This window comes from Bacillus rossius, chromosome 3 (genome assembly GCF_032445375.1).
Source record: "Bacillus rossius redtenbacheri isolate Brsri chromosome 3, Brsri_v3, whole genome shotgun sequence".
NCBI classification, from domain to species: Eukaryota; Metazoa; Arthropoda; class Insecta; order Phasmatodea; family Bacillidae; genus Bacillus; species Bacillus rossius.
Window position 1 is genome coordinate 39,861,093 of NC_086332.1, and position 12,324 is coordinate 39,873,416.

At 39.3% G+C, this 12,324-nt stretch overlaps 1 protein-coding gene across 1 annotated transcript in view; it reads left to right on the top strand.

Moving 5' to 3' along the window:
* LOC134531429 (zwei Ig domain protein zig-8) overlaps positions 1-12,324 on the top strand; it is a 686,659-nt gene that overhangs the window by 584,020 nt on the left and 90,315 nt on the right. The window lies entirely within an intron of this gene.

Sequence of the window (12,324 nt, forward strand, 5' to 3'; positions counted from 1 at the left end):
TCGCAAGGCGCTTAACCTAGTCTACTACACATGTGTCTGGGGTTCCCTCAGCCACCCAGACCTCACAGCACGTGTCCTGTATCTGTTGTTCTGTACCTAGTGATCGAGAGCCAGCATCTTTACCTGCTCTTCGAGAGATGCTGGAGTCACGATAGTGCGACGCGCAGGCCTTATCACGTTAGACACATCCGTGGCGTCAGAGAGACATAACTGGTGGACGCGACAGATTTCCCGATTAGAAATAATTTTCTATTTCCATTGCGTTGCAAAATGAACGTCAGAATATTGTTTTCAAAAAAATATTTAAACTGGTATGTTAGTAAAACTAGTATTATTTGTCTATTTAAGATTTTGTTTACTACAAATATTTGTGAAATCTCTGAAATGTGAACGTATAGTGAATTTACCAAATCAATTTTAAATTTTAACTCAGCATAATTTTCTCAGACATGTCGATTAAAAATCCTGCAAATGTTGATGGCTGTCGTATGTTTGCTGCGTATGTAATGGAAAGAAACATTTTCATGTTGAATAGCTGGTTTATTTTTGCTCGTCGCGTGGTTGAGAACCGGATGTTCAAAACAACGCGATATTTTTTTTCGGTCGCATCGCGTCGCACGCGTCGCGCCGTCGCGCAGTTGTGATTCCAGCGTTACAGTTAGTGAATGGGTACCACTGTTGCCACTTCTGAGTACGGTCAAGTTTTAGACAATTTACCTAACATGTAAGTTGCATGGGAAAAAAAAATACGTGTACAACGTCCAACTGTTTATTCGTAAACAGTACTAAGTCGCTTTTCGTGGTGGACGCAGTGGTACGTTGAGGAGGTCATGAAACATCGAATCACTTTGATAGGTCTAATTCCATTACAGTTTGTGTTTGATAGTTGATTAAATGTGAATTTAATATGAGTAGTATATAAAAGTATTTCCTGCGGCAGGAATAGGAGTGTGGTGTCGGCGGTGATTTCCACCATCTTTGAGTGTGACGTCACGACGGCCATCTTGGATTACCTAGACCTTTGAACTTGACCTTCAAAATTTGCCAAAAATGTGTCTAAAATAGACTCCAAATTTTCCAGTTTTTAGAAAAAAATTCGTCCACAAATATTTATGAAAAAATTTTAAATTCAAATATTAATTTTCGTTTGAAAGAAACCTGTAAAACATTCCAATATTCGAAATGCTAAATGCCTCTAAACTATTTTGTCTTTGAAAAAACGCATAATTCCTCAAAGAGGTTGAAGTCCTCATCTACAAAATCTTTAAAATCTGTACATATTATCGGAAAATATTAAGAAACTTTTTTTAAATTATAAAAAATAATTAATTAAATTTAAATGAACTACTTTCCGCCATTTTGAAATTATGTTGACATGTGGGCCATCTTGAAAATCCGTAATTACTATCCCAAAAATTCGGGGCTTTCGGCTGTGAATTTTTCCACCAGGAACAATTACTGCACCGCTGGCGTATTAAGTTCGCGCAGAGTTTATCATATTCAGTTCACACAGAGTTTATCGTTTTTAGTTCGCACAGAGTTTATCGTTAATGTGGGCTTTCGCTTCAGTTCAGTGTTACCTGTTTGTTTTTAGAGCGTTACATTTCACATTTTTACATTTGGTGTTCCCGTTAAAACTTTATTGGCGTTCGATAATCGTGGCATGGTTGTGATCCGGAACATGGCGGACTAAAGACCTCTCACAGTATTTTATGATATTAAAGACAACATAGACTATGTTTTCATCGTTAAAACTGTACAAAGGTATTTTTCTGAATCGCAACATTTTAATTGTATGCAACTGCCAATACGTGTCTAAGGTACCTAAATTATTGACAGTCACGAAATACAAAATTTATTTCCTGAAAATGCTGGTTCAGAATTTGTTTTGAAGATTTAACCTTGTCTTATTGTTTATTTAGAGATTTGAGATTTAATATATTTTTAATAAACTGACAATGCATTTGACGCAACGACTACCCTTAGTACCAGATCCCATGTTTCTGCATCGCTGGGAGAGCAAAGGGTTTTTCTTTAATCATAATCTGTTTCCTCTGGACCGGGTATTACTGTGGACCGAGGACCGCCCCATGCTGTTCCTGGAGGGTGGAGCCGTGATTACAGTCCGCCGGCTCAATACGCACAGAAATATGACGATGAATAGGTGGAGGCATCTTCCAGATAATTATCTCTCCCCCATTTCGCAGAGTTAATGAGGGTTATGACTCATTACTGGCCACAGGAGAGAAGAGGTTCGGGTATTCGTTTCATCACGGCCAGGGTTATTAGCGTAAAATTCCGCTAACAGGTTTTCAAGCAAGAAAATGGAGGCCTGGTGTAGGCTTGCGAGCTATGTACAGAGGTTGCGAAGATGTGAAGTCGTTGTAATTTCAAAAATATGTAACTATTTAGTCTCAAAAATACATTAAATTGATTTAAATCTTTGAAATTCTCACACAAATAAATCCAATCAATATACTATAAAAATAATGCAATTATAAAAAAATCCATTTTGGCACAGTCTATAGACGTAGGTAGTTTTCGAAGTATCTATTTCTTCTGGAAACGTTCTGGAAACTTCTATAAACTTCTGGAACAATTTAAGGATAAATGTACGTGGCATCCTATATGTTTTCTAATATTCCAAAATTATTAATAAAACATTTTCTCATATTCCATGCAGCGAAAATGTTTCGAATGTTTTTAACTTAATGCATCCAGTATTGAATAACTTAAAACAAATTTCATATTATGCCTATTAAGATAGTTATGAAATTTTTTACATTCAAACTAATTTTCAACTCTTGCACTAATACGTAGTCACATAAATATTTGTTTCAGACCAAGGTTGGAATAATTTTAATAAAATTTAAAATATATTAAAAAGAATGTGATAGTAAGATAGTAATGGCTTTTTTTATTTCTAATACCTGTTTTTACTGTAAAAGTTCGTTTCTTCGAAAATTGTTTCAGCCAATGGTTTGAGATAATGTTTAAAAATTTACATAATTTAAAATTAGCTGTAAAAGGACGGACTGAGAATTTGACTAGGGATGACACATATTTCAGTAAAGTCTCGTTTTATACTAACGTTAAGACATTGATTCATGGTTATTGGAAGTATGCAGCAATGAGAATATTATGTATATTTATGTTGGGTAACTGCAGGGGTTAAGGTCAAAGGTCAAAATGGCGTACCCTGGCGCCGGACACACATTTAAAAACTATTAACGAGATGGACTGTATCTCCTCAGTATGCTAGGCGTCTCCTGGTGAGAGCCCGGCGGGGCTGAAGGTAGGAGATGCAGATAAGCCCTGTTGAAACAACCCTCACGCAGCGAGGGTCGATAGTTCGATCGCTACACGGATCATTCTAGTTTAAGAAGCGCTGATTCTGAGCAGCGAGTGTCCCGGAGCCCGGGTGCTCCTGCGACGTCGCGTCGTAAACCCCAGCGTTTACCTTCGCCCGTCTCTCGCCCCCCCCCCCCCCCCCCTGTCGCGGCAACTCGCGCCGCATCGACCCGGCGACGGCACCGCCTCCCTTGTTATCCACGGCGACAACGTAATCTCGCGATTAACCCCCTCCCCCTCCCTGCACCCCGGCTCGGTCCTTCAACTCGTTCCCCCTTCACATTTATCAACCCCTCCTACCCCCCTCCTTCCCCTAGCTCGCTGAGTTTCCCGGGCAGCCTGGCGAGCGCCGGTTTCAGCGTACCTGAATGCTGGTACACGTACCTGAACTACCACGTCCGTACCCGGTACCCAAGAAGATCCGCCCCGGTAAGCAAACGTAAACACATTTAGCGAAAATTTAATATTAAAAAATATACTAACAATATTAACTTAAAATGTAAAACCAATTGTCGTGGGGAAGTCTTTTTCCTGGCCGTAACGCACTGATATTAAACAAGGATTTCTGGAGAACCACAGGGTCAAGTTGCAGCTAGTAACCAATTAAATAGAAGGGCGGTGACAACAGGATCAAGGGTATCACTCTCTGAAAACAGTCTCGGCTACACCATTAAAGCCCAACATAAATTTACGTTGCTGTATTTATATTACGGGTAATATTTCCAATAATTATACACCAACCATTAACCTGATAATACAAATTTTCCACATGTAGCTGAAATAATAGTGTTCAACGTTTACACTATCCCCTCTCCTCACCAACTACCCAACGACGCATTTTAAAATCCTACTCGTGGGACTGAGCAACAGAGCCAATATTGCATTTAAACTATAAAATTTGGTGTTGTCACGCTATTGTGAGATTTAACAGACCAGTGTATGTGATATTTGTATTTAAATGACAGCAATGATTTGTTTACATACTGACACGTGTGCATGTACATGGATGACACCCGAACTGAGAACTTCTTGTGGCCGAAAGTACCCGAACGTAGAGGTGAGTGTGTCCAGATTGTGTGCTCTATGCCTGGCAACACTGCTAAGTACCCGGGTCGCTCGCGTCGGCGCAGGAGACATGTCCGCGGGCCTGGCCAACCTCCGCTCGACCGACTAAATACAGGTGCAGTTGAACTGACGGATTCATTTTGTTCGGTCCATAACATTTCTCATGCTACGATACATCCCTATAAATGCCAAAGTGTGCTTGTCTGTTTGTCCTTCTCTCACGCAGCAACGGAGCAACGGATCAACGTGATATTTATTTTTGCATATAGATAGTTTATGGGCCAGAGAGTGACATGGGTTATATATAATATTGAAATTCCATCCCCAAGGGAGTGTAAAAGGGTAAATTAATTCTAAGAATAGAAATATAAAGTAGGTAATAGACACACAAACAGTAAGTTTGTACCATTTATCTATGTCCGCCACACGGTCATGTAGTAAGGTCTGGCAACTTCCTATATTTCAAATTGGCGAAACCCATCCGCTTAGTGAAACTCACGGCTAATAGCGAACTAAAGGCACTTATAAAATTTTAGCTTAGAACGTCAACGATATATTGCTTGAATTTGTAATTTGTCGTTTGGTGCGTCCATCGCGTCTTGCCTAGGGGTTACCTGCCTTCCCACAAAATGAAGTTGAACATTAGCGTCCCAGTTTGACTGATGCTTAGCCTTGAGTTTGCAATCAAAGTGACTTTAAAATCAAAATTCCCCGTTATTCAAAAGAGTATATCATACAGACTTGAAACTCGGTGGTGATGTTTTAGCCCGGAAACGCCGGGTACTTCAGCTAGTTTGTTTATATTCCGCCAAATACAAGCAACTGTTTTGTTGAGACAAACGAACTTCCTTTCCGATGTATGGTCCGTTCAAGCAGGAAAGAATTTCTTAATAAAGCAAACATAATTCTCAGGGAACGATATAACAAGTTTATATTGTAATTGCGTTTATCATTCTGTAAATCAATATTACGCATCTATGTAAACAGGATATATTCATATATATGAATATATATGTATGTATATATATATGAATATATTATTAATATTGATATATTCATAGATATAAACGTCAACATATATCGGGTTTACCTATGTGATTAGGCTACATATTGTTTCAAAATGGTGTGCAAAGCGTATCAGCACTTGGCGTTATGTAAAATGATAGGTCTACAAAAGTTAGCATTTAACGTTGATGAATGACCGAAAACGTGAACCGGTCATCTGTGTAACAAAATATGTCAGTAATTATTGGCTGATTGGTATTCTGGACTTGTGAGAGGTAACGAGAATACTTACTTTTCAGTATGATAGTTAATTTAAGCGTTTATAGTAAGATAAGCTGAAAAATAGCAAGATTAAATAAGCACCAACAGTGATAATTACGTCCTCACTTCAAAAGTAGTCAACTAATTTAATACTTATAGCATTCATATAAAGAATATTTAAACAAATTCTACATAATATATTTGCTCAGTAATTTTTTTTATCTCTATTTTGTCTCTGACTGTTATCAAACCACGAGCAATTCTTAAATACAGGCACAGTTAAAAATTGCACATAATATTAAACTCTTGTCCTCTGGTCCCAACTACAAACAACCCAGACAGTAAACTAAGTGACATATTACTTATTACCATAGTGTTTCGAGTGCAAGTTCATTCTTAAAGTGCTACTCCAAGGAGGTAAACTTCAAAACCCATGGAAGACGCTTAAAACCGTACTATTTGGCCAAATCAAACACATCACTAGATCTGAAGTTCTCGTCTAGAATCTGACTTTGCCTTCAAGAGAACAAATGGTCATAGTTTCCATCCACCTCGAGCTTTCGACAAATGGGATGAGATCCCCGTTAGTTCTAGATGAATTGCTGGCTTTTCAGCGAGACGGATGTTCGATTTAAGGTTTCACTAACTTTCCGTCATCACTCCTTCTCCTTCAAGTGACTGGAGGTTGGACTGATTACTTCTCGAGCAGTAAAGCTCTTAAACTGAAAATTAGGATTCCCGATTATTCTCTGGGGAAATTCTAGCATCATCCATGTTTCCGGGAGGGGGAGGAGGTTAGAGTTTAAGATTATTTGTGAATCTTTTCTAATTTCATCTATGCGTTCCTTATCGAATGGACTTTCTGAACAAAATTCGTAGGCGAGTTTCATAAAAGTAGCAATGAATGTGTTTGTTAGGATAACAGTTGTACGTGACTCGGGTATTAAAGAGTCTTAAGGCGACGACAACTCCAATATTAAGTGGGCTCCAAACCACTTGGAAACATACTTGGTTGCTCATAAATTCAAGTCTTGCCGGGTTGTTAGGATCAAACCTACTACACACGTGTGCATGACGTGTTAGTGATCACAGTCCCGATTATCCATTACCATTACTCATTAATCAGTTATTTTAAATTATGTTGATCCGAATATATGAATAATACATATTTTGATTCAAAACATACTTCTTCGACAAAGAATATAAAAACTTGAATACTTGTGATTCATCCCATAACAAACTATCAGATCTCGTTGTAACGATGTATACGTTTTTTCGAAAACTACTTTTAAATCCTTACCAAATTTGATTTTTTTATATCGAAAGCAAGTCCTATCTAGTTTTTGCTTCACTGTGGTGTTCTAAGTAAAAGAAACTAAATAACTTGTTAAACGAAAGAAAATGTATTATTGTGTTTAATTCAAGGATTCCGTTAACATTTGTTTAGAGCAGCATATCACGCCAATTATTGTATTTCAACCATAATCAATATAACATTATGTATTACGCCCCATTAAATAGTTAATATTTCCCTAAGCAGAATAAAATTATGCTTTTAATACCCAACAACATTGTAGTTTGTAGTTTAAAATCACACTATTGCTGATTACACAGTATGTCATTAAAAACACCTAAAAACAGACACGGAAAATAAATATGCAAACACGCAGAAAACAAGCCAAAAACAGGCAATAATTTAAAACTTAGCAGGAAAAATTCCATGGAAGGAATAAGTCAAATTGCATTAAAGTATATTACAGGTGGAGATAGTGGGATAACAACGACGAGACATTAGCAACAAGAACATTAAATAAAGACAAAAAATACCTTGGCCAGCAAAACGACAAATAGAAGAACCTAACGATGGTACGAAGCAGTTAAAATGGACAACACCGTGACAAAACAGCGACGCACAGGCGAACCCAGCGATGTGGCAAAACATATATTCTGGAAAACACAACGACGATAGCACAGACGCCACAGTAGGCTCCCTCAGAAAACAGTTGCGATGTTTCGGGAACTGAGATATGAAAGCCACAAACAGTCTGATGGACGATACCTACCAATCCGTCATATTGTCAGCGAGACCAGAAATCTAAGTTGCTATCTGTGCACTGTATTTCAAATGCCCTCCACACTATTGTAGAGCAACTTGGATCAACGGGTGCGGTGCAGTTATGTGGGATGTATTGGCACACGCGCCTGAAGTCTACCTTATGGTGTAGTTTGTAGTGCAATGCTGATTTCAATTACGTAAAGGTGTACAGGGGGAGAAAAATTATACCCCCCCTCCCCAACAATTATATCAACTAAATGGTGTTGGAAAACAGGCGAACTCATCTCCAGACGCGGCCAATGACACGCAGTCCTCTGTTTGGCCGTGCACTAGTGAACCCATATTATTGGCTGGTGTCTTGCTGCGAGGATAGTTGGTTTTCTGTTGTATTTTTATGGTAACGTAGTTTCAGTTTTAATTAAAGGAATCCATGTAATTTTTAATTAAATACGTTGTTGACTGACAACATTGTTATATCGCTGACAATAAATGCTGATTCTTTTATTTCCCCTTTTATTGGGTGTTCTTAGTGTATGTTTTTGAAGTTTCATATGGCATAAAAGGGCGAACTTATGTCCAAAATTACATTTTGAATATAAGGTTTTTTTTATTTTCGTTACGTTTACCACATAAAAACATTTGAACTCGGCTAATAATGCGAAATTTACTCAACATCAGGAAATATTATGTAATGAAAATTGCCACTTAAAATAACTATGTAATGGCATGTTTTTTTACATGAATATGAAATAATATTTTGACAGAATTTCAAGATCACTAATATGAAGCCAGGTTTTACTATTATCTAAATACCTGAAGTAACTATATAACTAAACAACTAAAACATCAGGATTTAAATTGCATGTAAAACAAAAAAAATAGTTTATTCACCCCAACTCGATTCAAAGCATTAGGTAAGTGCGATGTATGAGTAATGAAAGTAATCACGCTCAAAGATATTTTTGATGGGTAACATCTAAACTCTCGGTATATTGCATTTGGTAGGAGTAATTGTGAATGGAACGGAAGTCACATGAAACGGAAATATGTAACCACGGTGCTGGCATCTGTGGTGGATTACATGAACGAAAGTTCACAACGCCAAAGAAAAACTTTAAAGTATTAACTGTCTGATGAATTTTAAAGATATTGCCAGTATTTAAAAAAAATCTTTTAATAAAATCAGGTCCAAAGCCGGGGTTTAGTATTTATTCAAGTCTTTTGCTTTTATCAGAGCCGTTTCATTACATAGTTTAAAATTACGCTCTGCAAATAAAATGATTCGATAGTCGACGTAGCTGCTCCGACACTGAATTCTAGCGGCGGGTGCGGAAACTACGTGTGATTCGCGTCTAGAAGTGTACTTGAAAAATCAGTTTGTGTGTATTCATCACGCTCGGCATTCATTTAAAAGTGTTCTACTTTAAATTCCCTGTCAGAGTATAGGATTGTAAATGTATTGGCCAACATGATAACACGCGAATTTTCTCTTCGCCGAAAACTAGATGTTACACATCTCTCGCGAGTATTGAAAGACACTCTCACATTTTAGTTGAAGTAAAAAGTATTTAATTTTTTTTTCCTGTAAAATTTATTATGTACATTGTGAAGTCTCGTCGTGACGGGTTAACGTCGAGACGATATGTGGGGGAAAAAAAACTGGTCTTTGATCAGTAAGAGGAATTTCCATGGAGGGAGATCATCCCCGAAGAAGCTGCACTTAGGGGAGACGCGGGGAAACATGCGCCTAGCCCGGAGACGGGACGGGATTAAGTTACCCCCTCAAAGCCCCCCCAGCCGACCTCGGCAATTTCGCCGAACATCCTTCTTCCCCGGGACGCGAGGTGAAATGAGATTTCCTAATGAACTCCCCCAGGTTGGCGCGATCCTCGGCGTGCTTGTAGCCCGGCCGCCGACCTGCCGGCGACTTCGAGAGGCCGGTGAATGCAGCGAATCAGGGAGGATGAACCAAGTTACCGTCCGCTTGCTCTTACCTTCGCGCTTCTGAAACCAACCCTGGGGGTGAAAAAAAAAAAAGATCCGTGGCTTAACGTCGCAACGTCATCGGGGTTGTTTTGAGATGATGGGGTTGGTCAACCTGTGAATGGAACGCTGGCGGAATGTTTCAGCAGGGTAAACGACAGCACCCCGAGGATACCTAAGTGTTCATGGCGACGTTCGACACGTTTCCAAAATCGTGATCAACCCGGGCGAATGATGTGACCGCCCAACCACCGCTGCCCCCGAAAGAGAAAAAAAAATTGTTACTTGTTTCTGTTTTTGGACATAAGACTCATAAGGTTTGTTAATGATGGCGACAGCAATTTTAACCGAAACGTCAGTGAACCCTTCATCCTCAACGCAGCTTAATTTCACATAAACAAAGAAACTTTAGTAGTTTTAAGTGTTTTCGCCACGTCGAAAGGCATTGTAAGTGGTTTTTCGAGTTAACTTTTAACAATAGTCGCGTTAAAGGTGCCCACAAACATGATAAATCCGAAATATCAGTTCAGAATTATCAGTATGAACTGAACGGTCAGAACTATCGTGTGTGAGCAAGAACGGTGGACTTTTCAGTTGGAACTGATGGACTGACGAACTGATGGCTTCCCATCATATCGGACTGTGGGCTCAAGTGCACTCAGACCGAACTGCCATGTGTGGGAACAGCATCTCGCCAGTCCAAACTGACAATCCAAACAATCAGTCCATTCGTCCATCAGTTGAGTGTTGGGGTGGATATCTTTGTTTATAATCTTTGGTTACTTAGCAAAGTAACTCTTATTTACCCTTTTTCTAACTCTAAGTGCATTTGAAATGGCAACATCCAAAGTTACTTTCATAATCTATGATGAAACGATACTTCAAACAGCAACAGCAACCATAAGACTGATCCTGTGTGGGGATACTTCAGTTAAGTCCAAACTGTCAGTTCGGACTGTGTGTGTGGAGCCCTTAACACTTGCATGTTAGCGTTGCTAACAATTTCCCATTTACACTTGATCAGCGTGTTGTTACAAGTTTATTTAAACGCGAAGCATTTATATTATTATTATATCTAGGTGTATTGGTGGAGGGTATTATAACAGGCTAGACGGCTGATTTTGAAACACTTTTCCTGTATTATTTTGTATTCATATATAAATGCATTCGCTGGAAACCAAAGTGGAACATGTTGAGGACGCGTGAAAATAGTAAATTTAAAAACCTACAAGATTAAAATTTCCTTCTAATATAGTTTTTTGGGCGGTTGACTTTCCAGTAAATAATAATGGCATCCTTAAAAAAATGTTTTTATATATATATATAAAAACACATGCTTCGGAAAGCCAAAGTAACTAGAAATATAAATGAGAAATTCGTATTTCCAGCTCTAACTACACCAATAAAAGTTTGGTCGCGCGCTCACACTCATCAGCGGCAGAAGTGTAATTCCTCGTGAACTGGGACACCGGGTGATGGAGGAGGGGGCAGAAGTGCAAGTCCTGTTCGCGCCGACAATCGCGCGGGGTAATTGGATTCCGTCGGCGCTGCCCCGCGGATAAACACAGCCCCGGGGCTCAGCGCGAGGTGCAACTCGGCGACAACTCTTGGGGCGGGCTCGCGGGCTCCTAGCTCGCGCCTGTGCCAATTACCGCGCCCGCCTGCCGCGCCTGGGCGCGGGTCGAGTGGTCACACGAGCAGGAAGAACTCATTTCCGCCCGCTCCTTCAACCCCGTATCACCCGCCGGTGCTCCGTCTCGCCCGGGAGAAATAAAACCGCGCCGAACTTCCCTTCGGCCGTTCATTTCTCCCCCCGTCGACGTCGAATCATCCAGTGGCCTCGAGACGTCGAGACTCGATGCGTGAATCGATTATCTCGATAACATGGAAGCAGGCTACACAGTTATAAATTGTTGACTTTTCAACGAAGAATTAACCTCAAATACACGGAGAGTTCTTCGTAATTTCAAATAACTTAGTGTTCTTAGAAACTACGCTGTATTTTGATTTCCAAGTTGTATGTTTCTTTCTAAACACAGATCAACTTACACATGCACAAAAAAACGGTGTAATTGAAGAGTTTTTGAAAGGTTTGTTAGATTAATAAGAATACTCAATTTAAAAGAAAGTTATCTCAGTGTTCGTAATGTAACGAAGATCACTGGATAATTCGTGACCAGTGTTTTTGTAAATTGAAGCTGAAATTTTTTGACAGTGATCGGAATGTCATTTGCATGCAGAAACCCGACTGAAGGCTTCGCAAACGCAATTTTTTTTCCGTGAGAGTGTAAGCCAGAATTTGGTTAAATTTCGGGTGGCAAGTTCTAGTGCTACGCTTGGGGGCGTTCACATTACAGGACCTCCAAGTTTACTGCAAGCAATGTAAAAGGATAAGTGCGGACCATAAGTAATGGTTTTGCCTACTCGCCACACAAACGTGACTATTTTACACTACGTAACCAATTTTCCTGTTGAAATGTTATTGTTATTTTACTTTCTCCAACACCCATATCCATAGATTCTGTGGTGTAAGTTGAGCAGTGAATTTAGAAAAATGCTTTTCAAAGACTACACGATTTTAAAACAAAATTCAGCCGAATTTT